The following is a 24,520-nucleotide window of genomic DNA, read 5'->3' as shown; positions in this document are numbered from 1 at the left end:
TCTCTTAGATTGTTCTAAACAATCATCTATGATAAGAGGGGTGTCTATTCTCATGAAGTGGGGGCTAGGTGTCTGCAAAAGGATCCGGGAAGATCGAATGGGGAGGTGGGTTATTGCTGAATTTCTAATTAATGATAGATTATTAACGGTATGCACTGTCTATGGTTCTAATGTTGATGATCCCGAGGTGTTTCAGTTTTTAAATGTTGAGTTAGCTCTGTGGCCCAGCCCACTCTTATTATGTGGGGATATAAATATCAAATTTTCAAGTGGCTTTGATTTTGCAAATAATGTCGACTACGGTGGCAGGAAGCCGAAAGTTTTCAAAACACTTCAGAACTTACTTCAGGAGCACGGAATCATAGACTTATGTTTTTTACAATAAATTAGATGATGGATACACTTATTATTCGGCTCCTCATAATAAATATGTTAGGTTAGATTATGTTTTTATTTCAGAGCAGGTGGCAGCTGCTTCTTCTATTTTTTCTCCCCCACAGATCTTATCGGACCATAATCCATTGATTAAGTAAAGAATATGAGAGAAGACCCCACTGGTTCCAGGGAACAGGGTACTTTAGGCGGGAAACATCCTAAACCACGACGTTTCAACCACGACTCACCTGAACAACGTGGTGCGAATAACGAATCCTGCTCAACAACGAACGGTTGAACAACGAAGGTCGGAACCACGACTCACCTGAACAACGGAGGGGGGGGGTGTGGGGTGACTCCCCCCACAAATACAATTAAGAAAATATTTATAGTAAGAATTATAACGTAAAGAATAAAATTGTAAAAGTTACGTATCAAAAACAGCAAAGGTTTGTGAAGAAAATGATTTACATAAAAATTACCGGTTTATGACAGGAGATGGCAGTGTTGCATTGATTTAAACAATTGTAAAAGCTTTCAAATCAAAAAATGAATATGATCAGTATGATCGTATTTGAAAAAATAAAGTAACTAATATTTTAGAAAAAAAAAAGGCATACATTGAAAAAGTGACATTAAATATTATTTATTCGTGGTTTAGGGAGTAGTAGTTTAAAATGTAGTGGTTTAGAAATGATCGTTGTAAAACATTCGTGGTTTAGGAAGTCGTGGTAAAGACAGTAGTTGTTTAGTCATACAATCACTTTAGGCACTAGAAAGTCAAAAGGCTATCCCTGGAGAGGTTTGTATGTAGGAATACTAACACCCAACTTACAGTATTCCTATTTCATTCACTCACAACATGAACTGAATCTATTACTCAAATCACTGGTCACGAACTAAATTATAACGTTTACAGTCTTTTTATTAAAATATATGTTTGTTAAAATTTCAGTATAAAGTCAATTGGAGTCTACTGAAAACATTTAGCATAAAAACATCTCATAATAAAAAGAAAATTATTAAAAAAACATAATAAAATTACACTTGTACAGCATATTAGACAAAGAGAAAATACATTCTATAAATCATAGAGATAATCACACAGTAAATTACAAGTAAATAAACAAAAGAAACCCCCTATTGTAAATACAGCACCTAATGTTCCTACAGATTATCAGATTCAACAGCCTTTACACAGATTCATTCAGACTTCCAGTATTACAAACTGCGATATATCTAGAGTCTCCTGGGCTTTGTTTGAATTCTATTTTGGTGAAAATGCGTCGACGCGTTTCAGTGTTTGAGCCCGCAGATGTGGTCACACCTTCATCAGGACAAAATGTATTTGCTTGGGGTCATCAGGTTCATTAGACCGTTATCTTTTCTCTCAATTAAGGATTTTGATTCTTCCAGTCTTTGTATGTATTAATCTTCACATACGACCATACACTATGGTTAGCAGGTCAATTTATTCTGCAAACTTGATGTTGAATTGTTTTTCTTAAAGAGAGACTGTGTGGGCAGGTCTTTTCTTTAGTTTCTTTTTCTTCGACAGGTAACAGGTTAAAATGTTCAAGTTGGTATAAGTCACTTGTTTCAATTAAGGGCCCCTCGTATTTGTCGAGGCACCTCCTTCCCCGTGGTTTCAATTACGTCTCGTCTCGTTTTTCTTACGAGACGAGACGTATCCATGGGGGAAACAGTCGACTAAGCAAGAGAACATATCGAGTTCTACCAGTCGGTATCAGGACGCGATTGGCAGTCCGTACATATTGTGAAACCACGGGGAAGGAGGTGCCTCGACAAATACAAGGGTCCCTTAATTGCTGGTAAAATCAAGCATGGCCATAATATTGAATCTTGTCAACAGGAAATTGCAATCATGAAAGCCAGACTTCTGGAGTTTTTTGGACAGGACCTTGCACAAAATATCTTCAATATTGTACAAAGATGTTTGAGTTTGGGGAGAATTCTGGTAGGGTCCTCTCCAAGAGACTCCAGCAGCAAAGTGTACAGAGTCGTGTTGTAAAAATCCAAGATCATATGGGGATAGTTCACGATACACAGGAAGGTGTAAATGGTGTGTTCCTAAATTACTACACTAATTTGTGTAGTGAGGATATCTCGAGCCCTTCTATAGAGAGGGAAGTCGTGGACTTTCTATTGGGAATTGACACCGCTAAGTTATCTCAAGAGCAGAGTGAATTGTTATCAACTCCTATTCAATGGGATGAGGTCGAACTTGCGGTGAAGTCCTTAGCGAATGGCAAAGCTTGTGGTCCAGATGCTGTGCCTCTTGAGTTCTTTAAGGCATTTCTGGGGGAGATTTGGATAGATTTGCTTAATGTGCTTAGAGCCGCACAGAAGGGTATTGTCCCTGAATCTTGGAAAGACACTACTATAGTCCTGTTTAAGAAGAAAGGCAAGCCGGAGCTTTTACCCTCATCTTTCCGACCCATATCGCTATTAAACAGAGTCTCAAAAATGTATTCTAAAATCTTGGCAGTCAGATTAGCTCGAGTTATTACTCCTCTGGTCTCGCTACGCCAGCCTGGTTTTATCCCTGGGCGTGACACGTCAGACCACGTTAGACGGGTTATAGCTCTTTTGGATTGGGCACGTCACGGCCTCTCCCCTCGGGGTGATCCTGTTGGACGCCGAGAAGGCATTCGACAGGGTCTCCTGGGGGTTCTTGTGGGCCGTGCTTCAGTGGAAGGGATTCAGTATTGAATTTATTCAAGCAATTCGGGCATTGTATTCTTTCCCAAAAGCTGCACTCCGTATTTCTGGGCAACAGACCAGTTCTTTTGCTATAAGTAGGGGCACACGGCAAGGGTGTCCGTGTTCACCCTTATTATTCGCCCTTTATATCGATCCGTTTTTGAGTAAGATAGAGGGTAACCAGGACATAATGCCAATAAGGGCTGGCGGAACGACGTACTGCAATCTAGCGTACGCAGACGATATAGTCGTTTTAACATCAGACGTTTCTTCTGCATTTAATACCTTGGCCTAGTGTTTCGGAGTAGTGTCAGGGTATAAATGAAATGTAGGCAAAACCCAAGTAATTCAGACACCCAATTTCCCAATTTCTGATGCCCCAGTTGTTACAGGAGCTATATATCTTGGGGTATGCATAACTGCCAAAGTAGAAGCTATTCCGGATTTAAAATTTCTTCCGGTGGTGGAGGCAGTTAATATCAAATTAGAGCGATTAGACCACCTTCATCTTTCTTCATATGGTCGATGCAGTGTTCTTAAAATGGTTGTCCTTCCGAAGTTTTTATATTTGTTTAGGACGATCCCCTTAGAATTAACACAAAGCAGTCTTAGTAAGGCAGATAGGATTTGTAATAGATTTTTGTGGGGATATAGGCGGTCACGTCACGCAGCTAAGTTTATGTGCCTTCCCCGGGCTCGGGGTGGTTGGTCAGTACTAAATCTTTTACTTTATTATTGGGCAGCCATGGTTCAGACGCTGGGCGTACCATTGCTTGGAGATTGCAGTTGTGCCGCTATGTAATCGGCCAACTATTTTTGAGATTGGTCTAGGCGGTGAGGCCAAGAGCATTTTATTGGAAGTAATAGAACCAAGTTACTATAAGAGAACGCGGTTCAATGTCATAATGGCTATGTTTGTTATTTGGCGGAAAATCAGGCGGAAGCTATATATTCCCAACTTGAATTTTTTTACTCCCTTTAAAGCTGTTCAGCTTTTGCCTGGTATATTCAAGGATCAAACGATGATCAGATGGCAAGCGCTTGGGGTTCGGGCTATAGAGGATTTAGTTAGGGATGGTCAACTTCTCTCTTACGCCGCTCTAAAGGATAAATTGAAGTTTTTACCACGGGATTTTTTCAAATATCTTCAGATACAAAGTTTTATACATAAATGTTTAAGGGGCACACCTTCTTTATTAGGTAAACTTCCCGTTATTGAACTAATCAAAAAAAGAAGTAAAATAGGTGTGTTGTATCAATATCTATTTTCCATTCTTCCTGATGATCTATTAGCACAAGGTGTCAAGTGGGATAGCAAGTTTGGGAAGACGGGCACGGATTTAACATCAGCTTTGGAACTCGCCAGTGATGTTTTGGTTTCTGGGACTCTTAGAACTCAAAGCTATATGGCAATGTCAGACCTATATTATACGCCTGCCAAGATTTTAAAACGGGGCAGTAGAAAGGGGGATTCTTGTGCAAGGTGTGGTCTGTATGCGGCTGACTTCATTCATATGTTTTATACTTGCCCATCTCTTTCTGGTTTTCGGGCAGACGTTGAGCGCTGTATTAACTCCACGCTCAAGATTAATTGCAGTCTGTCACCAAAGCTGGTGATATTTGCAGTGGATGAGGGGATTAATGAAGAAGTGAATTCACAATACATATTAGCCTTTTTGTTTATAGCCATGTGGCAGATCCGGTTTTGTATAACTTTCTCAATGGCTGTCCCCTTTCATGAACTGGCGAGCTAGATTACTAGCTATCCATAGGCTTGAAATGTCAGTTTTTTCTTTAAAGGGTAGAAGGAGGAGGGAGACAGCATCTAGGATTTGGGCACCGGTTGAAGATTGGATTAATTAATTGTCCGAGAAACAGTAATTACAGGATTAGCTTATTTGCTCTCCACTCATGCCTATGGGTAATGTGCCTGTCTTATGACTAGTATTTCAGTGATTAGTTTGTTTTGTTTTTTTGTGTCATCTCTTTTTTCTCTATATTGTAATGAACTTGAATATGTTTTTTCCTTCTCTTCTCTTCATTTTGTCTGATGTATTATTGCCATGTATGCATTGTTTGGGTTGTCAACTCCTGCCAATACAATTTTTAGTAAAAAAAGAATGATGAATCATCTTAGAAGGGGAGATATGGTAAGGTCTTGTGCTGTCTACTGTGATGGGAAGAAAATTACTAGCATGGCAGCCCAACTATAGGAGTTGGCTGTGAGTCTAGGGTTGAGGCTAGTGAGTTGGAAAACTAAGTCTGACACCCTGCCTCAACCTACCTTTAAAAGAGGAACACCTTCACCAGCCACCTCAATTAATATTTTCCTGGATCAAGCCCTATGTCTTGAGGACATGACATTGGTCACAAGAGCTGATCCTGGTCATCTAGCGCTAAGTGATGTGTTTGATCTTTGCGCTTCCAAATACAATAGTTTGGCTCCAAGAATTGTGATCAATAACATTGGGTCAAAAAATAATAAAAGAAATGTTAAATGGTCTGCGGTGGCAAATAATAATAATGTACAGGCCAAATTTTACAATTTGCCAGTAGAAGGAGAAGCCTCAGTGATTGTGGAATTCTGCGATCCTATTCAGGCAATTGTTTTGGCCATACATTGTCACTTGAAGGAGCAACTGAGGCCTCTTCTCATGGAAGAAAGGCGGATGTGCAGTGAGCTCAAAAAAATCTCATAGGTGGTTCACAAACATTTTGTTGTATTGCTAAAGATAGACTTTTAATTGCAGTTAAGAAGGGGAAGAGCTCTGAGATAAGGGAAGCAGGAGGGACCCATAAAGTATTACTAAGGGAAGCTAAAAGGAATTGGGGGGGGGGGAGAAATGGGTGTCCTTAACAGAAGCGGGAAGGGAAACACTGAGCTATTCTGGAAGTTGGTCACTGACAGTACATCAGCAACAGAGAGTCCACTAGATTAATAAATCCAGCTGGAGACATGGGAAAACCACTTTGAGGAGCTTTATAAGGAATGGGCTAGTGATCAGAAGCAACCACCAATAAGTACAGAGATGAAAACTGTCCCTCTCCTTTAGGGGAAAATAGCGGGAGATCTGAGAAGAAAGCACCTAACATTCAGCCTTGAGGAAACAGCTCAGGTCCTGAAATTATTGCAAAAAGATTTAGAGCCTGGCTTTGATGGAATTCCCGGGGACGTGTACTTATGGCACCCAGAGGTTTGGACACCATATCTTAACACTTTAAGTAATGCTGTCATGAGGGGGAACAGGGTCCCCCCCAACATGGCATGGTGGCGCTGTGATAGTGCCGATTTATGAGAAGGGTGTGGAAAAGTAAATTTTGCCATGCTATATGTGCCTACGTGTTCCCCATGTTATGTTATATGTGCATGATCGATATGCATGTATTCCCCTATGATTGATTAAAGACGCAATTACAGTTGTGTCCATCTCTAGTATGCCAGTTTCCAGTCCTCGTGAATACAACGAATATCAGGCCTATGTAATCCTACGTTGCCACGTTTCACAGTGTGCACGTTAATTCATTGAATTGTCCCCGTTTCTAGGCCTCAAAAGGGCCCGGACTCAGATTCAGCTCCTGTTTCCTGAACCCTCTCCGAGGAGCGATACAGCCCCCACCTGTATCCCTGACCCTTAGCTTACTTCTTGCCACGCAGTGCCCGGCTCGGCCTGGCTCTGCCTCTTAGTCTGCCAAGAGTATGTTATGATTCTAGTTATCAGTCCAGCCCTCCTTCTCTGCATTCCTAAGCTACTGAATCGCATCAATAGTTTCCGTCATGGTCTAGCCTTTATGTCTCCATATAAGAGAAATACTGTATTAATATTCATAGAATATTCCTCGCACACACACTACATGTAGAATTATGCATGCACCAGTCTTAATGTCTGTTAGCCTTTACCCTGATAACTTTTGGATTCTATCAACATGTACTCTAAACAACAGATACTAGATATGCCTGGGTACATGTCGCTCTGACCCTCCAGACTTTCGTCTCCTCTTCTAGTGCAGAAGTCATAGCCCCCAGTTCTCCCTGGTAACACGTCATTGCCAGTTTGCGCGCACCACTAGGTTAAAGGTCCCAGCTGCTCAGGTAGCCCCCTCCATGTTTCCGCCCCTTTTATGACATATTCTGTTACGTTTATACCACATGTCCATGTACACACCTCTTGTTACACCCACTTTATGCCTTATCTTTCGCGACTGCTACAAACTCCGCCTACTGCTATGCCCCCTGTATTGAATGTAATGTATTTGTTTAACTATAAATATTGTGCACTGTTATTAAAAGCTAGCCAATTCCCAGATCCTGCCCCCGGCAGCTGCCATCCCATTCCCATGCAGGCTGTCCTGTTTTTGTCCTTTATGCTTAATTAAAGCCTGTCAACTCTAGCTACCTCGTATCTTGACTCTTATTTATTGAGCTAACCGTTTATTGATTATAGTCAAAAATAGATCAGGTAATTAATTATTTATTTACCACATAATGGCGCCCGAATAGGGACTTGCCCTTTCCCCACGCGCCGGAGAAGCCACGCAAGCCCCCTGATCCTCTGCAGCCGTGACGGAACCATACCGTGCACGTGCAGATATTTCTGCTTCAAGTATCCCTCAGGCCCACGGAGGAGACGGAGGTTGCGGTCCAGCGTCCAGACGAGGTGGTGGAGGAACGCGGCGAGTCCCGACCAGAGCCCAAGCCGAGAGTCCAAGGTCCGAGGTATCCGGAGGCCCACCTGTAACTGAAGTCCGAAGTTCGTCCGTCCGTCGTCGTAGCAGTCCAGTCCAGTCCGAGGCCTTCCGTTCTTGCTGCCCGGTGAGTACCGTTGCTGGGGTAGTATCTAGACAGGGTCAATTAATTTGTCTCTGGTCCGCGGGTTTGGGTACGCAAATCCAACACGAAGTGTCCACCTAGGTGGATGCGGGTCCTGACGTGTCTCTTTATGGGACCGGTAAGTTTCGTACTGTTTCAGCAGTGCATCTAGTCTGTTCTAGTAAGTTCTGTTCTCGAGAAATGTGTTCTGTTCATGTGTTCTGTTCTCAGTATTTCAGGTAGTATCTTGTCCGAACTGTTATTCTAAATGTTATTCCATGTGTTTTCAATATCGTGGTATGAATGAGTTGTTTTTCAAGTAATTATTGTGTTTATCGTGTATTGTACTGTGTCCAGACTCTAGCCTAGTCATGCCTCTGTTCTCTAAGTTACGTCAGTTGAAAACTAGAAAAGGTCTGCTCGAGGAAGCAGTTCCTGTCCCGCCTAGGGACAGTCCAGGTCATTTTATGTATCATAAACATGGCATAAGTGCCATATTATATCTAGATTTATGGGTAGAGTACACCAAGGAATTAGAAGAGAAATATAGATGGCCTGTATCAGGTACATGGGATGCCGAGTGCATCATGCGAGTAGAAGAAGCATTATGGAAAAAGAAAGCCAGACAGTCCCAGAAAGATGCCATCGAGTTATGGCGCAAAGAATCTCATAAAAGAACCGAAAAAGAAATCAGAAAGTCAGAATTAAGTAGAGAATCCTCAGAAAGAGCCCAAGAAAGGGAATTAATCGAAGTAGGTGAACGAGTTAAAGCCGAACAGTCAGACAGACAGAGAAATGCCCTTATTAAGGGTATGTATCCTCTTCGTGCCGAGGGCTTGCCAAAAGCAACCCCGGAAGCACCATGTAATTTTCCGCCGCCATTAGTTCCGATTAAGCTACGTCACAAACCGACCGCAGCTGATATTTTTCTCTCGTCCTATTTGGACGACACAGTCCCAGAATATGCAAATCCTGTTCCGCCCGCTCCTGTAAATAATGTAATTCCTGTCCCTCCAGCCACCGGGGCACCTGTTACAGCACCTGTTACGGTACCCCCGGTCCAGCCCATAGTACAAGTACCCGCTACTTCAGTCACTCTGCCAGCACGAAGAGTATCAGTCGACGATTCCAGTTTAGGGGCCGCGGGGGGAGGTCCTCCTGGTACCCCGCCGCCACACAAACATTAGTCGAGTTACATGAACGTGCGTTACAGCGTACGCCCAAATATCAGTCCGTTGCAGATATCAAGCGAGCTCTTACCGAATGCCGTTATGATCCAGTCCCAGGCGATGATAATATGGTTATATATTCATTGCGTGTAAGACGGGTGACCGAGTATTTGGACACCCTACCAAATATGAAAGAAGATCTAGACAGAATATATCGTTTCATCCGTACAGGAGACGATCCAGAAAGTATTGGCGAAGCCATGTCTCAAAGAAAAGTCGAGATCCAGCTCATGCTATTAAAATTTCTAATCAATTGTTTAATAAGGGAACAAGATTGTCCGACTAAAGATCCGACCGAAATGAAAGTTCTGACAAGGTGGAGTGATAATATAGCCGAGGGTAGACACAAGACACTCAGTAGTATAGAAAGTATGTACAAGAAAATTCGTAAGGAAATAATAAGGTTACACGACAAACGCAAAGCAGCACAAGTAAGTGAGAAAGAAGACAACTCTTCTACTGAAGAGGTAGACGACAAGAATCCCACCAGAATAGCGTATGTAGGTAGAACTAGACTTCCCGACCGACATTCACGCCTAGAACACAAGAAAGTTTTTCCTCCTCCAGCACCAGAACAAGGTTCTCTTGAGCAAGTATTTCAAGCTACCGATCACATTCTGAAATCACGTATCGGTTATAGTGAACTTAGTACCATGCATGAACAAGAATTAGCCCGATCAGCAGTTCGATGGACTACTGATTCTACCACTTTTCCAGACGAAATAGTGGCACAAATGTTTCTGAAACTGCCCCCAGCCGAGCAGCGACTGGTGGGTATGTATATGATCCAGCACCTCATTACACTGTATGAGGGACAGCATTCTGATCCAGGTCCGTTACATGATGTTCTGAACGAGTTACTCCAGTATAGATGGAGAGGTCTTGGTACCGATTTAATTAGTACCATTCTAGAACAGCGCCACAAATATAGAACGTTCCTGAATCCGCATTTTGTTCATGTCTCACCTCCAGAAAGTAAACCATTTTACATAGATAGACAGCATCCGTTACGAGAAGTACACCCAGTTAGGACAGCGGGTGGTGAAATGCAACGAGTATTTGTTTACACCCCTATCACAAAGATGGAACTCTTAGAGATGAAGAAGTTAATTCCCTGTCACGACAAAGATCCAGCAGGGTTCCATCGAGAATTAAAAGACATGCTCCGTATGGGAGAATACACGTATCCAGATATCATTAAAATGTTAAAGGTCCTGTTGCCTGCGGGCATATATGAAAAACTCAAGGAAAAAGAATGGGAGGTGGGAGAGAAAAAGATAGATTGGACAGCTCTAGAAGCTGAAGATAATGCACGTGTACCAGGTACCGGTCTTGGAGATAAATGTAAAGAATTACCTGAGTTATTGATACAAGTTTTGCCAAGATTACTAGCCACGAAAAAGGAAGATTGGGATGCAATCTCAGCTTGTAAACAGAAACTAGATGAAGACACTAGTGATTTTTATTCTAGATTTGAAAAATGTTTTATAATTAACAGTGGTTTGAAGACAGGTAGCGAGTCATACCCTCATCTTTTTGTTACTAAACTAGTCGAGAATTCAAGCCCACAAGTTAAAAATCGAGTTTTGAAAGTCGAAAGTACCTGGCAAGCTAATACCCCGTCACAAATGCTTCAGATGCTCCAGTATCACCAGAATAGAATCAGGGAAGAGCAAGAACACGAAAGGAGACGTATGAAAGACACGAAAATGAAAGTACTAGTTGCACAATCTGTTCCACAAGACAGTCAGAAGAGGGGTCCGAATCAAGCCAGTCATCCAGCAGCTCCCGTTAAAGGGACATGCAATTATTGTAAACAGCCAGGTCATTTTATAAACGAGTGTGCAGTTCTGAAACACAACATAGCCACTGGTAAAACTAAAGAAAGACCACGTCCGCCTAGACAAGAACAAGTTACACAGACTTCTCAGTCACCACAGAATGCACAACAGACAGTTCTAGCACCGCAGCCTATCACTGCAACACAGCATGTTACACAGCAAATGTACCAGTATGCTCAGTCAGAGTATCCAGAGTATCAACAGTATTCATGAAACAGCCTAGAGAGGGAGGTAGGCTTGCCTCTCATTGAGATACCTGTAGATCAAGAGGGTCCCTATGTACACAGTCAAGTATTAGGGAAAGACAGAAAGTTTTTGATTGATACAGGGGCAAGTAGGACTACTATCAGTCATGACGAGGTTCCAGGGGCTCCGCTCTCAGGCTCTAGAAATGTTTCCCTTGGATTTTCAGGAAAGCCTATTGTGAATGAAATTTCAAAACCAGTTACTCTAGAAGTTGGTCCATTGTCCCGAACTACTGATTTGTTACTTACGAAATCATGTCCAGAAAATTTGTTAGGCATTAAAACATTGAAAGAATTAGGTGCAGTTATTTGTTGCTCCCCAGAGGGAATCCGATTGTTCTTAAGGGACTTTAAAGGTCACTATGTATTACGTGATTTTGATCCAAGATTACTGAATGTTCCACAGCATTTATGGGCGCAAGGTCCAACTGATGTAGGTTTTATGCACATCACACCCCATCGTGTGACTCGCAAGCAAGGTATAGTCCTGCCACGAATCAGACAGTACAGATTGCCACCTGAGGCTGTAGCAGCCTTATCCAAAATTATTGACGAGCTCATTGCTCAAGGAGTGGTTGTAGAAACTGACTCCAATGTCTGTAATTCTCCTATCATTCCAGTCATGAAACGTACTGATCCAAATGCACCTCCAGTATATCGATTAGTGATTGACCTTCGAGAACTTAATAAATGTATCATACCCCAGTACCCAGTAGTCCCAGATATTTCATCTCTATTGACAGCTATTGATTCTGAAGCTGTATTTTTTACTGTAATAGACCTCAAGAATGCATTTTTCAGTGTTCCCATTCATCCAGACAGCCAGTACCTTTTCGTTTTTTGTTTAAATGGAAGGAGCTATAAATTCACACGAGCTCCTCAAGGTTTCACAGAAAGTCCTAGTATTTACAGTCAAGCACTTAAAAGACAACTAGACAATATTCACATGCCAACAGACACTGCCCTGCTCCAGTATGTCGATGATCTATTGATCACAGCCCGCTCTGAACGTGACTGCGAGCGAGCGTCACTTACAGTTCTGTATTTCCTAGCCGAGATGGGGCACAAGGTGTCCCCTTCGAAGCTCCAGTTCTGTGTCCAGCAAGTGATCTACTTAGGCCACTTACTGTCCAAGTGGGGTAGGCAGTTGACACCAGACCGTATCCAGTTAATAGCGAGTCTTCCTCAGCCCAAGACACAGAAGGAGGTACGTGCTTTTATTGGCCTCACTTCTTATTGCAGACAATGGATTCCTCAGTATGCATTTCTAGCCAAGCCACTGATACAGTTAACGACACAGGAGGCAGCCGTATCGACTGTCCTCCCTTGGACATCTGAACATACACTTAGTTTCAATGAATTAAAGAAAGCCTTATGCCAAGCACCTGTTCTAGCTACACCGAACTACAGTAAGCCTTTTACACTTTTTGTCACAGAACGTAATGGTACTGCATTATCTGTTCTCACACAAGATCAAGCAGGACAGTACAAGCCCTGTGCTTATTTTTCGAGCACATTAGATCCAGTAGCCCAGGCTCTGCCTGCGTGCCTCAAGTCAGTTGCAGCCACAGCTTTAGCAATCAGACAAAGTGATTCCATAGTATTAGGACACTCCCTGACAGTACAAGTTCCACACTCCGTGGAAGTTCTTTTAAACCGAACACAGACTCAACACTTGACAATTGCACGTTTAACAGGTTATGAACTGACACTGTTCCAGCCACACATAGAAATCAGACGCTGCAACGTTTTAAATCCAGCTACACTGTTACCGTCAGTTACTTCAAATCCTGCCACACATGACTGTGTGGAAGTTATTAACACTATGACTAAGCCAAGACAAGACCTGACAGACATTGCATTACCTAATCCGGACCTCACACTTTATGTGGATGGTTCATGTATGAGAACTAGTACAGGAGAACTAGTAGCCGCGTATGCAGTGACTACTGAAACAGAAGTTATTGAGACACACCGTATTGACACCTTGTCTGCTCAAGCAGCAGAGCTAGTCGCTCTGACCCAAGCCTGCATACGTGCCAAGAACCTGAAAGTGAACATATATACAGATTCACGTTACGCATTCGGAGTTGTACACGACTTCGGAGTGCTCTGGCAGGAGAGAGGTTTCATGACTTCTCATGGAACCAAGATTCAGCATGGTCTCCTCATCCAAGCTCTGTTAGATGCAATACATTTACCGACAGCTATCGCTATCATGAAGTGCAAGGCACACACGAAAGTTACTGACATCATTTCCCAAGGTAACGATCTAGCAGATCGAACAGCCAAGCTTACAGCTCAGACACCAGACACTCCAGTTAACAAGACACAGACATCCATTCCAGAACAGACTACATGTATGACAGTTAAGGACCCTACACAAGATGTCATAGACATACAGTTACATGCTACTCCTGAAGAAATCAAGAAATGGTCCGAACAAGGAGGGGTCCAGACAGATCAGGGATGGGTGACGAAGGGAAAAGCCACATGGTTTCTCCCCGACTCTATGGTTCAAGTCATTATCAATACCGCACATAGTCCAGCACACCTAGGAGAAAAAGCCATGTTAGACAGTATCCAGAACCTTTGGTTCAACAAGCACTTATGAGCTGCAGCCAAGCAGAAAGTCCGTACCTGTATGATATGTTGCCAGTTCAATCCAGGTAAAAGTGTCCCGGTGGAACAAGGTGGATTCCAACCTCCTGACCACCCTTTTGAAGTCCTCCAGATGGATTACATTCAGATGGAGCGATGTCGAGGTTTCAAGTATGTCCTCGTAGTTGTATGCGCTTTGTCCAGGTGGACAGAAGCATATCCAGTTCCAGATTATACAGCAGCGACCACTGCCAGGCAGTTGGTTCGTGAATTCTTCCCCCGTTATGGACTCCCTAGGGTCGTGTATTCTGATAACGGCCAGCCATTCTCATCTGAGTTGATGAAACACGTTTCCCTCTTGTTAGGGTACCAGTGGAAGTTCCATTGTGTACGCCATCCTGAAGCAGCCGGTCTCGTAGAGAGACATAATCAGACCCTGAAAATCCGTATTGCTAAGACATGTAAAGAGAAAGGTGTGGACTGGCTAGTTGCCCTGCCAGTTGCTTTATTCTTTATGCGCATGGTCGCACATTCCAGATCAGGTCTGTCCCCTTATGAGGTCGTATTCGGCCGCCCCCCAAACATGTGGGGTACACCTAGACCCCGCAGTATTACAGATGTTTCCAGTAATATGTTGACAGATTACCTAGCTTCCTTGATGTCTGCCCTACACTCTTGTCGTTCACAGGTTGCAGCTGCGTTTCCAGACAATACTGAAGTGAAACCGCATGAGGTCATACCAGGGGACCTGGTACTTGTAAGGAACTTTGATCGTTCAAGTCCGCTGGAGCCTCGCTGGAAGGAGCCGAGACTTGTCCTCCTGACCACCCGTACGGCCGTGAAGTTGGAAGGCCGTAAGGGATGGGTCCATCTGTCTCATATCAAGAAATTTCATGGAATCAGACAAAAAACTTTTGCCAAGAACAATTCCAAAGACTGTTCCATTTTTAAAGACTGCCTGAAACCAGACTCTAAACCAGACATTAATCTAAATCCCGAACTGAAAGTTCCTCTGTTAGAGAAAACTCCGCAGCAGGAGTATAAGTTAAAGCTCCGGTCTAGTAAAATAAGTCAGCCAGTTTAATTGTCTAAGTCCCTCTCGGGTGAAACGGTTAGACAGGTATCTGACATGTATGAGATAGACCCCCATAGTGAGAGAGTTAGTCAAAACTCTATACGATGTATCATTTTTCTAAGTTTTCTATTGTTTCTAAGTTTGATGGTTACCTGCACAAGTTATGCCTTGCATTTATGTTTTCCAATTTCTCATGTAAATAAGTTTTCTAATGCTACCGTAGAGCACACATTTAGTGATCTGCCTCCTCACGAGCTATCCTATCGTCTTGCTATGCGTAATAACACATTCATCAGAATGTTACACTATTCACACCAGACCAGCAATGCCACTAATTGTTGGGTATGTGGTCGACTTCCCCTTTCCAGACACCGAAGGGAGTTCTGCCACTCTTTCCTTATCCGTTTTCACATAATGGTTCGTGTGGAGCATGGTCCACGTTAACATCATCTTCCAATGACATGTCCCTTCTGAATAGAACATGTTTTCCAGACAAGCAAGGTCTCCCCCATAGAACAGGGTTAGATCTAGAAAATGAAGTATATGATTTAGGTAATTATTCTTCGAATTTTATGGTCCTGAATGTTCAGTCTGATACTACTCCAGACTTACCTGCTATTTCAGTACTACCAGTCAAAGGCGAATTATGTGTCAGAAAGAATGGTTCCGCACATGTAGGACATAGTGATTGTACTACTATTGTCGAGTATAGTGACAGTGGGAAATCTATTTTCAAAGCCTCACGTCATTCTTATTTTGTTTGTGGTCAGACCGCATATGTTCGTCTGCCCCTCGATTGGGATGGAACATGTTACATTGCCTTCCTACTGCCACCAGTTTTTCTAGCCCCATCTGATTATCACAGAAACACACATCTAGTACACGTCAGACATAGAAGGGAGATCGAGTCCCCGATGGTCGATCAAACTGAAACTACTCTAGAACAATATCAAGATTTCAATAAAGGTTTCTTCTTCTTTATAGGCCCTGTCCAGAATAGTAAGTTAATACGTAGGTTAACCAGAACCCTTGAAGCAGTAGTGAATGAGACTACTTCTGCTCTAGGTAACTTAACTGAAGAGCAATCTGCTATGAGATTTGTCGTGCTCCAAAATCGTCTCGTTCTTGACGTCATACTGGCCGATAGAGGAGGAGCATGTAGAGTCATCGGATCTAGTTGCTGCATTTTCATTCCTAATAACGCGCCGTCTGTTTATTCAGCTATAACCAGACTTCATAAAATTGCCCATCAGTTACACCAGAATCCAGGCACCTGGACATGGTCCGGTTGGCTCTGGAGTATCATATCTGCTTGGGGATGGAAAGTATTGTCATTCCTAGGTATTGCAGTAATGATTATATTCAGTTGCTGCCTCTGTATACAATGTGGCCCTGCGATTTGCGGCATTTGTGCTACCTCTTGTATTCCTAGTCCTAAATCCCGTCCCAAGACAATTCGAGACGAGCAAATGATGCTATATGAAATGATAGATGGTATCATGAATATAGATGTTTCCTGATGGAAACGTAGGGCACAAGGAGGGAATGTGGAAAAGTAAATTTTGCCATGCTATATGTGCCTACGTGTTCCCCATGTTATGTTATATGTGCATGATCGATATGCATGTATTCCCCTATGATCGATTAAAGACGCAATTACAGTTGTGTCCATCTCTAGTATGCCAGTTTCCAGTCCTCGTGAATACAACGAATATCAGGCCTATGTAATCCTACGTTGCCACGTTTCACAGTGTGCACGTTAATTCATTGAATTGTCCCCGTTTCTAGGCCTCAAAAGGGCCCGGACTCAGATTCAGCTCCTGTTTCCTGAACCCTCTCCGAGGAGCGATACAGCCCCCACCTGTATCCCTGACCCTTAGCTTACTTCTTGCCATGCAGTGCCCGGCTCGGCCTGGCTCTGCCTCTTAGTCTGCCAAGAGTATGTTATGATTCTAGTTATCAGTCCAGCCCTCCTTCTCTGCATTCCTAAGCTACTGAATCGCATCAATAGTTTCCGTCATGGTCTAGCCTTTATGTCTCCATATAAGAGAAATACTGTATTAATATTCATAGAATATTCCTCGCACACACACTACATGTAGAATTATGCATGCACCAGTCTTAATGTCTGTTAGCCTTTACCCTGATAACTTTTGGATTCTATCAACATGTACTCTAAACAACAGATACTAGATATGCCTGGGTACATGTCGCTCTGACCCTCCAGACTTTCGTCTCCTCTTCTAGTGCAGAAGTCATAGCCCCCAGTTCTCCCTGGTAACACGTCATTGCCAGTTTGCGCGCACCACTAGGTTAAAGGTCCCAGCTGCTCAGGTAGCCCCCTCCATGTTTCCGCCCCTTTTATGACATATTCTGTTACGTTTATACCACATGTCTATGTACACACCTCTTGTTACACCCACTTTATGCCTTATCTTTCGCGACTGCTACAAACTCCGCCTACTGCTATGCCCCCTGTATTGAATGTAATGTATTTGTTTAACTATAAATATTGTGCACTGTTATTAAAAGCTAGCCAATTCCCAGATCCTGCCCCCGGCAGCTGCCATCCCATTCCCATGCAGGCTGTCCTGTTTTTGTCCTTTATGCTTAATTAAAGCCTGTCAACTCTAGCTACCTCGTATCTTGACTCTTATTTATTGAGCTAACCGTTTATTGATTATAGTCAAAAATAGATCAGGTAATTAATTATTTATTTACCACAAGGGGAGAAGAGATTCACCAGTCAACTTTAGACCAATATATCTAATCAATATTAGCGAAAAGATATTTAGTGGACAGATCTTGGTCAGGCTCCAAACATGTCTATCTGAGCAACCATCCTTGGTGACTCCCAAGCAGGGTTCAGGAAAGGGGTCAGCACTCTAGATCAAGGAAAGGGGTCAGCAGTCTAGATCAAGTATTCTGTTTTCAAATATTTTGCTGGAAATATATTACCCTGAGGCAAGACCATCTCTATGTCACCTTCAATGATTTGAGAACGGCTTTTGACAGGGTCCCGAGGGAGGAGCTGTGGAGGGTCCTAGAATCTTACGAGCAGCCAGATGACCTGTTTCAGATGTTGAGACTCATACACACTGACACATACAAAAGAGTGAGGTGAAATTGGGGTAGGGGGGGTTCTTACAACCCAGATCCCCACAAATCATGGCATCAGAAGGTGCTGCATGTTATCCCCCACTCTGTTTAGCCTCTACATTAATGGCGGGGTAGATCGTCTTCCACAAAGCAATCATGATGCACCTAAGTTAAGTGGCCTTCCCGTCCCAATCTTAATGTTTGCAGATGACATCCTCCTTATATCAAGAATGCCGAAAGGCCTGCAAGTGGAATTGGATTCCTTTGCAGCCTTCTGTGCAAGTAGGGGACTGGAAATAAATCACTCAAATCCAAATGTAAGGCATTAAACCTGCATGAGGTTTAACCTGCATAATCTGCCATATTAGAGTAAAATGGCTATATGGGGAGTTTCTGTAGAGCAGGTTAAGCACTTTGGCTGCTTAAGTTTAAGGGAAAATGGATAATCTGACCAGGGCACCTCAAATTGAAAAAAGCAAAACCGGCCTCCATCAAAGGAACTCAGTTATTGAAAGGAAGAATAAGGCCTCCTAGGGGGTGCCTATTTCCCCAGCTCCTACTGTGTACAAAGCAACAGCAGTCGCAGCAGCGACATATGGCGCTGAGGTATGAGTGTACACTAACTGTCAAGTGCTTATGTCATCTGAAAACAATTTCATCAGGTTCCTGCTAAAATTACCCACAAGTACCCATCTTCTTATAGCGCTTAGGTGTGATATGGCCCTTCAGCACATTCACCAGGTGATTTACATAAAATCTTTACTATATTGGACACACTTCTGGATCTCAGAGGAGATGAAGCCTTATAAGGATGCTTTGGTAGAATTGATTTCCCAGGATCCTCATGCACATACCCCATGGCTCAGATATGTCATAAACATGTTTAAAAAGATAAAAATGGAGGCGTTATGGTCTTCATCATGGAGAATTAGAAAGGGTGACATTCAGGAAGTCAAATTAGGTTACTGGACATCCTTCTTAATGAAGAACCGGAACAATCAGGTTGAGGATAGCATAATGGGCCAATTCCTTAACCATAATTGCTACACTACTTACGAGCAGTAGTTGGACAGAATTTACCTGCCCAGGCAAAACATCTGTATGTAAATTTCAGAATGAGCATTTTGGCTTTGAATACGGCTACAGTTAAATGGGGGAAGCAGGTCAAGAAACAAATGATTGTCTATCCTGTCCATCACAAAAAGAGACGGAAGCACATTTCTTTTTCTTCTGTGCTAAATGTAGAACACCTCGTGTAAAGTCGACTATCCCATTATGTAAGGCGTTCCGGGTTAGCAACTAACAGAAAACACTCAGAATTTTGAAAAGTGATACAAGTACATTGATTTTGTTTGCAGTATCCAGATTTTTGTTGTGGGCATGGAAACTGAGAGCAAGGACCCCTTAATTAGGTTTATGGCAGAAATAATTTGAATAAAAATACATTAGCAAATTTGCCATACCTAAAATGGCTTTTGGATTGGCTTATATTCTGAATATATTTATCCATTGTTGGAAAACGAGGCAGTATCTGTGAGGCCTGCACAAATAACATGACTACATTTGTCCTTCACTGGGAACCAAACACCCAATTTTAGCGCCTGACTCTCAGAGGGTAGCGTTGAAGAGCAGACTGAGGCTTACTCACGGGAGGTGGTGTGGGCTAGTAATCGCCCTTACAGGTGCGCAGCAATAACACTCAATAATTGATTGTCCAGTCTGTACTTTGCTTCATAAAAGTAATAGTACCTTTATTAAACACACACACTACTCACTACTATGCACCAATTTACAAATATAGATAAGCTGTTGGAATTACTTTGTGACATTGCATAACATCTCCACCCCTCCTGCAGGGGGGGTCTAGTACCACCACTCCCACATATGCACATCATCTTGCCCCCAATGCAGTTAGTTGAACATAACCTGAAGCGAGGGCCCTGCGCACTGGCATCATACCAGTGGCAACCCACCCCATTATCTCAACACACATTTAAAATAGGTAACCTTGCCTTCTTGACACATAGCCCTGACTGAGTATTTCCTAGTGACCATGAAGTATACACCTCTACATCTTAAGGGCTTGCAGTCTGGGTACTTCACCTAAGCGCAGCAACAAGAATACATGTTAAAGCATCACGTTAGAATGACAATACTCATCACATTTGTGGATCATTAGAATGCATTGCAATTACAGCCCCTAAAGGCATCACAGATGAAATCACAGGATTACGCATATACAGCCAGATACCCTAGCAAGAAGGTCTAGCAACATAACCCCACTTTGTTTATGATATCACCTTACATAGGTACTTTACATTACACATGTGACCTTCAGTCCCTCAAAAAGGAATAACCTTAGTAAATGCAGTTCTGGTGCAATTACACCTCTTTACCTCCAGGGGATGCCCTTCTCCAGACATCCCCAATCCAGACCTTCATCACCTGATGCACTTCTCATAACACCCCTAGCTGTAGAACCAATGTTCCAGCCCAAGAGGTGTTGATTCGCAAGGTGAGCCCTGGGGGGTTACTTGTTTCAGGTCCCCATGAGACAAAGGGGGGGGACTCCTTTTCTTCAAGCTGGGGGAGGCTGCATTCTCCTGCAGCTCCCCATGCTCCCTTGCACACATAAGATGGTGGCCCATTTTCCTGGGACCACCACACACCGAAATATGCAGGTCTCCTGGCAGGCTTCTGCATGCCTTGCAAGGCATTATGGGGCTCTTCTTTCATTCCCTCGCATATTATAGTAGCGGCTCCCACGCTGCTTCGGGGAGAGCCGCGATCGCACCACTGTTGGTTCCACACCGATTCCAGGCCTCGGTGGGGGGCCCTGTCCCACCCGGACCCCCAGGTGAGCCATGCCGCTCAGGGAGCCTACCCCGGCTGCTCCTCTGGTTATTCGGGGGCCGGTCTCACCCGGGCCCCTGGCCTCGCTTCCTCCTCATTGGGGTCTCAGTCCCACCTGAGAATACTGCACGTTCCAGGCTCGCTGGAGAGCCACCCAAGGAGCCCACCACCAGTGGCTCCAGCGAGCTCCCCGTCTGGCCAGCACCCTCTTGTGCTGCTGCTGGAGCCGACATTTCTCTTCTGGTCTGCCTGCTCCGGCAGGCAATCAGTGAGTCACGCCAGCCCAGCTGGGCCTCCTCCTTCACTGTGGGGCACACCGGGGCCTGGAGTTGGGGATCCCAGGCCCCTCCAGGGAGGTCTTCACAGGGAGGGAGTATGACAGTGCCCCCTCCCTCAACGACTATTGGGGGCCAGGGTGGGCTCCTGGTACCCCCGTTGGGCAACTTCAGGGGGAGCGAAACGGCGATCCCCGGCTTAGCTTCCCGCACTGGGTGGGTGGTGCGATGGCACTCCCTCCTCTTCTTTCTTCCATTCGGGCCCAGAAATAGGGTCCTGGGCTCCAGGACATCCACAAGGGGGGGGCGCGAAGGCGCTCCCCTCCCTCCAGAGTCTTCGGGGGCCAGGGTGGGCCCCTGGCACCACCTTTGGGATAAGCTCACGGGGAGCGCGGCAGCCCTCCCCGACTTTCCCTCCTCGTCGGGCAGCCACTGGGACTTAACCCACCCTGGGGGCATAGTTGAGACTGGTGGAGGAGCCCCACGCGCTTCGTCATCGGTCCACTGAGAGGTCAAAGGCTGCTTACCTTCTGGGTGGCATATCTCGGTACCCAGCCGGTCAATTTTCACAATTTTCGCCTCTTCTTGCTCCTGCGGAGCACTTTCCCTTGCCCTTCTGGTCTCAAGGAGGGTGCATTCAGCAGGGAGCTGTCTTCACTGGCTCCCTGCACCAGACTTACACCTGGCTCTCCTCCTGGGCCTCTCTTCTGCCTGCCCAGAGGCCCCTGCTTCTGCGCCCTGGTCCTGGTCTCTTCTCCTGGCGCTGTTCAGGATACTGGCACAGTCATGGGGTTCCTCTTTCCAACTGTCCATGGCGCCAGGTTCCAGCACCCTCTGCCTCAGCAGACCACACCCCAGAGAGAGCTTCTCTTCCTGTGCAAGTTATTTTAAGAAGTTGGGGAGGGGGCTGGCAGGAAGTCTCTGTTTGCCCTATCACACAGCGCCACACCACTTCTCTGGCCCTGCTCCCTCCTTCCTGCCCAGGCGTCTGGATTTGTTCAAAATGGCGTCGTCCAGGGTCTCCTGCCACATGGTCTCTCAAAGTCCCTTCCCCCCAGGGCTGCCTTCACCCTGGTGCAGCTTGGTGCCCGGCACCCAGTGACAGATGCTGATGGATTAGCCTGTAGCTCCACCCATCTGCTCTCCTTGGAGGGAAGGTCTTTGCTCTGGGAAGAAAGGTCATTAATCTAACCTGCCAGGGCCAGGCCCCAGCCAGGCCCTGGTTATGAACTGACTCAGAGAAATATGACATTTCTGGATGACCCAAAAGCAGTACAAATATGACTTTGGACTCTGCAGAATACTTCTTCTCATACCCGTTACAGTGAACTTTAGTGCGTGTCTGGAATTTGTAGGCCTCAGGAAAGTAAAACTCGCCCATGTGCTCCCTCTCCTCATAAGAGAATCATGGAATACAAACTGTAAAGCACACTGACTTTCCCTGGCATGTTTCTTCCCACCGTATAAAGCCCATTCCATGTCACCACTCAATTCTGCAAAAGTCCTGCCACACCATTCACTTTGTATCTGCTCTGGGGCAGCACACGCCAGGAATCTCCCCAGCGCAGCCCGTACACGTGTGTACCCATGTATCTGCATGTAACTTGCCAAGTGCCCCTTACCACTGCTGCTGCGCAGCGGCTTGGTCAAGCCAGCGGGGACACCAGTAAAATACCTATGCAGTCTCTTTCATTATGAGTTCACAGTGGGTGAGTCCCAACTTATGAGGCTCGCCCACATTAAAAGCTCAACAATTAGGTGCTCAATAAGCAAAAAATCGGGGCGGCCCATAGTATCAGAACCACCTTCTAACATACATGGATTGCTTTGCCCCTATGAATTTAGCTTGATGGGGGACGATCGATGTATGCTTTTATTTGCTTTTAAATATTTGCAGGCATTATATATGCACATTTTATATTGCACCTGATTTTATCACTTTTGACTTGTGGATGAATGTGTTTGTGGTCATTTTATATATATATATATTTTTTTGCTATAAGTGAAATGTGTTTTTATGGCATTTTAGCCGATATAAAGATATTACTAGCTCTTTGTTTTCGCATGTTTTAGCATTAAAAAAACATACAATTTCTTCTGTGTATCAAATAATGTAATTTACAGCCATTGAAAATCATGTACAAGCATGTGTTTTGAACTAATAATGTGACTAGTGCTGTGCAAGTAACATTTTTTGTCGTACCCATTTACGTAAAATCATGTTATCAATTTGCATGTTTTTCTTGTCTATAACATTATAAAAAACATACTATTTGGGGACAGGCAGTCTTCACCATTTTCTTCCTAATCTTTCAGACTTTTCTGCGTGTTGCTTAGAAAGGGTTAGATGCTTAGGGACAATTCTACATTTAGGCCAATTTACTATAATTATTTAGAATGACTGTCAGATGTGCTGTGCTTGTTTAATTTATTAAAGGCCGATGGTAATTTGCATTATTCTGATTTTGGTTTTATGTTATTTCCCTTGACGCTAATGCTTTCTGTGATGAAACTATTAACTGGATATATTTACTAATACTGAGAACTGGAAAAGGCTTGTTGTGCAGGCTTTTTTATCCCCTTCCCTCCGCCGCGAATTCCGTCGCGGGAGGGCTAGAGGGTGGGCATGGCACTTCGGTGCTCATGATGGCTCCACGCCTTCATGCCTCATGGACAGCGTATGCTCATGACAGCGTGGTGCCGTCACAACCCCACGCACTCATTAATTTGCCAGCACAGGCGAGGAATTAGTGCCACGTGGGAGGAGTGGCAGCAGCATGGCTGCTCCACGCCGTCATGAGCACACCCCTACCAGGACTCATGACGGCGTGGAGCCATCATGAGCACCGAAGGGGTTAATGATCTTGACTCCCATTCCTGCCCAAAGATACTCCTCAATTAATTAGAGGTGGAGCGTTAATAGTAACAATAAAAACACAAAATAATGATAATAATAATTTGGTTTTATACAGCACTCAAGAACGCAGATGTCCCTTTCTGAAGTATTTTAAAGGTGTAACTATTACCTAACTTAACACAATTCATCACTCAGTGGGAGGGGTGGGTTGAAATGCTGAGATGGCTCTCCCTGTTATCTCATTTATCAGCGGTCAGTATTTCAATCAGAAGCCAGGTTTGAAGTAGTAAAACAATATCGATGAAACATGTAATAGAACAGGATTGTAATTCAATTTCATTGGCCTTCTAAAGATAAAACATTCAACAGACCCTTATAAGATTAAAGTTGGCATGCTTAGATTCAACAAGTCAAACAATTGTTGCAGTAACCAGAATTTGCCATTATGGTCTCCAGTCACCACAACTCCAAACAGAGGGGCTTATTTATGAGCCTTTGAGTCACATTTACGCCGCTGTTGTGTCACTTTTTGTAACACA

At 44.1% G+C, this 24,520-nt stretch overlaps 1 protein-coding gene across 1 annotated transcript in view; it reads right to left on the bottom strand.

Moving 5' to 3' along the window:
* The window catches only part of LOC144824222 (uncharacterized), a 652,050-nt gene that overhangs the window by 625,412 nt on the left and 2,118 nt on the right, over window positions 1-24,520 (bottom strand). The window lies entirely within an intron of this gene.

This window comes from Lissotriton helveticus, chromosome 3_1 (genome assembly GCF_964261635.1).
Source record: "Lissotriton helveticus chromosome 3_1, aLisHel1.1, whole genome shotgun sequence".
NCBI lineage: Eukaryota > Metazoa > Chordata > Amphibia > Caudata > Salamandridae > Lissotriton > Lissotriton helveticus.
This window is presented reverse-complemented; position numbering and strand designations above follow the sequence as displayed.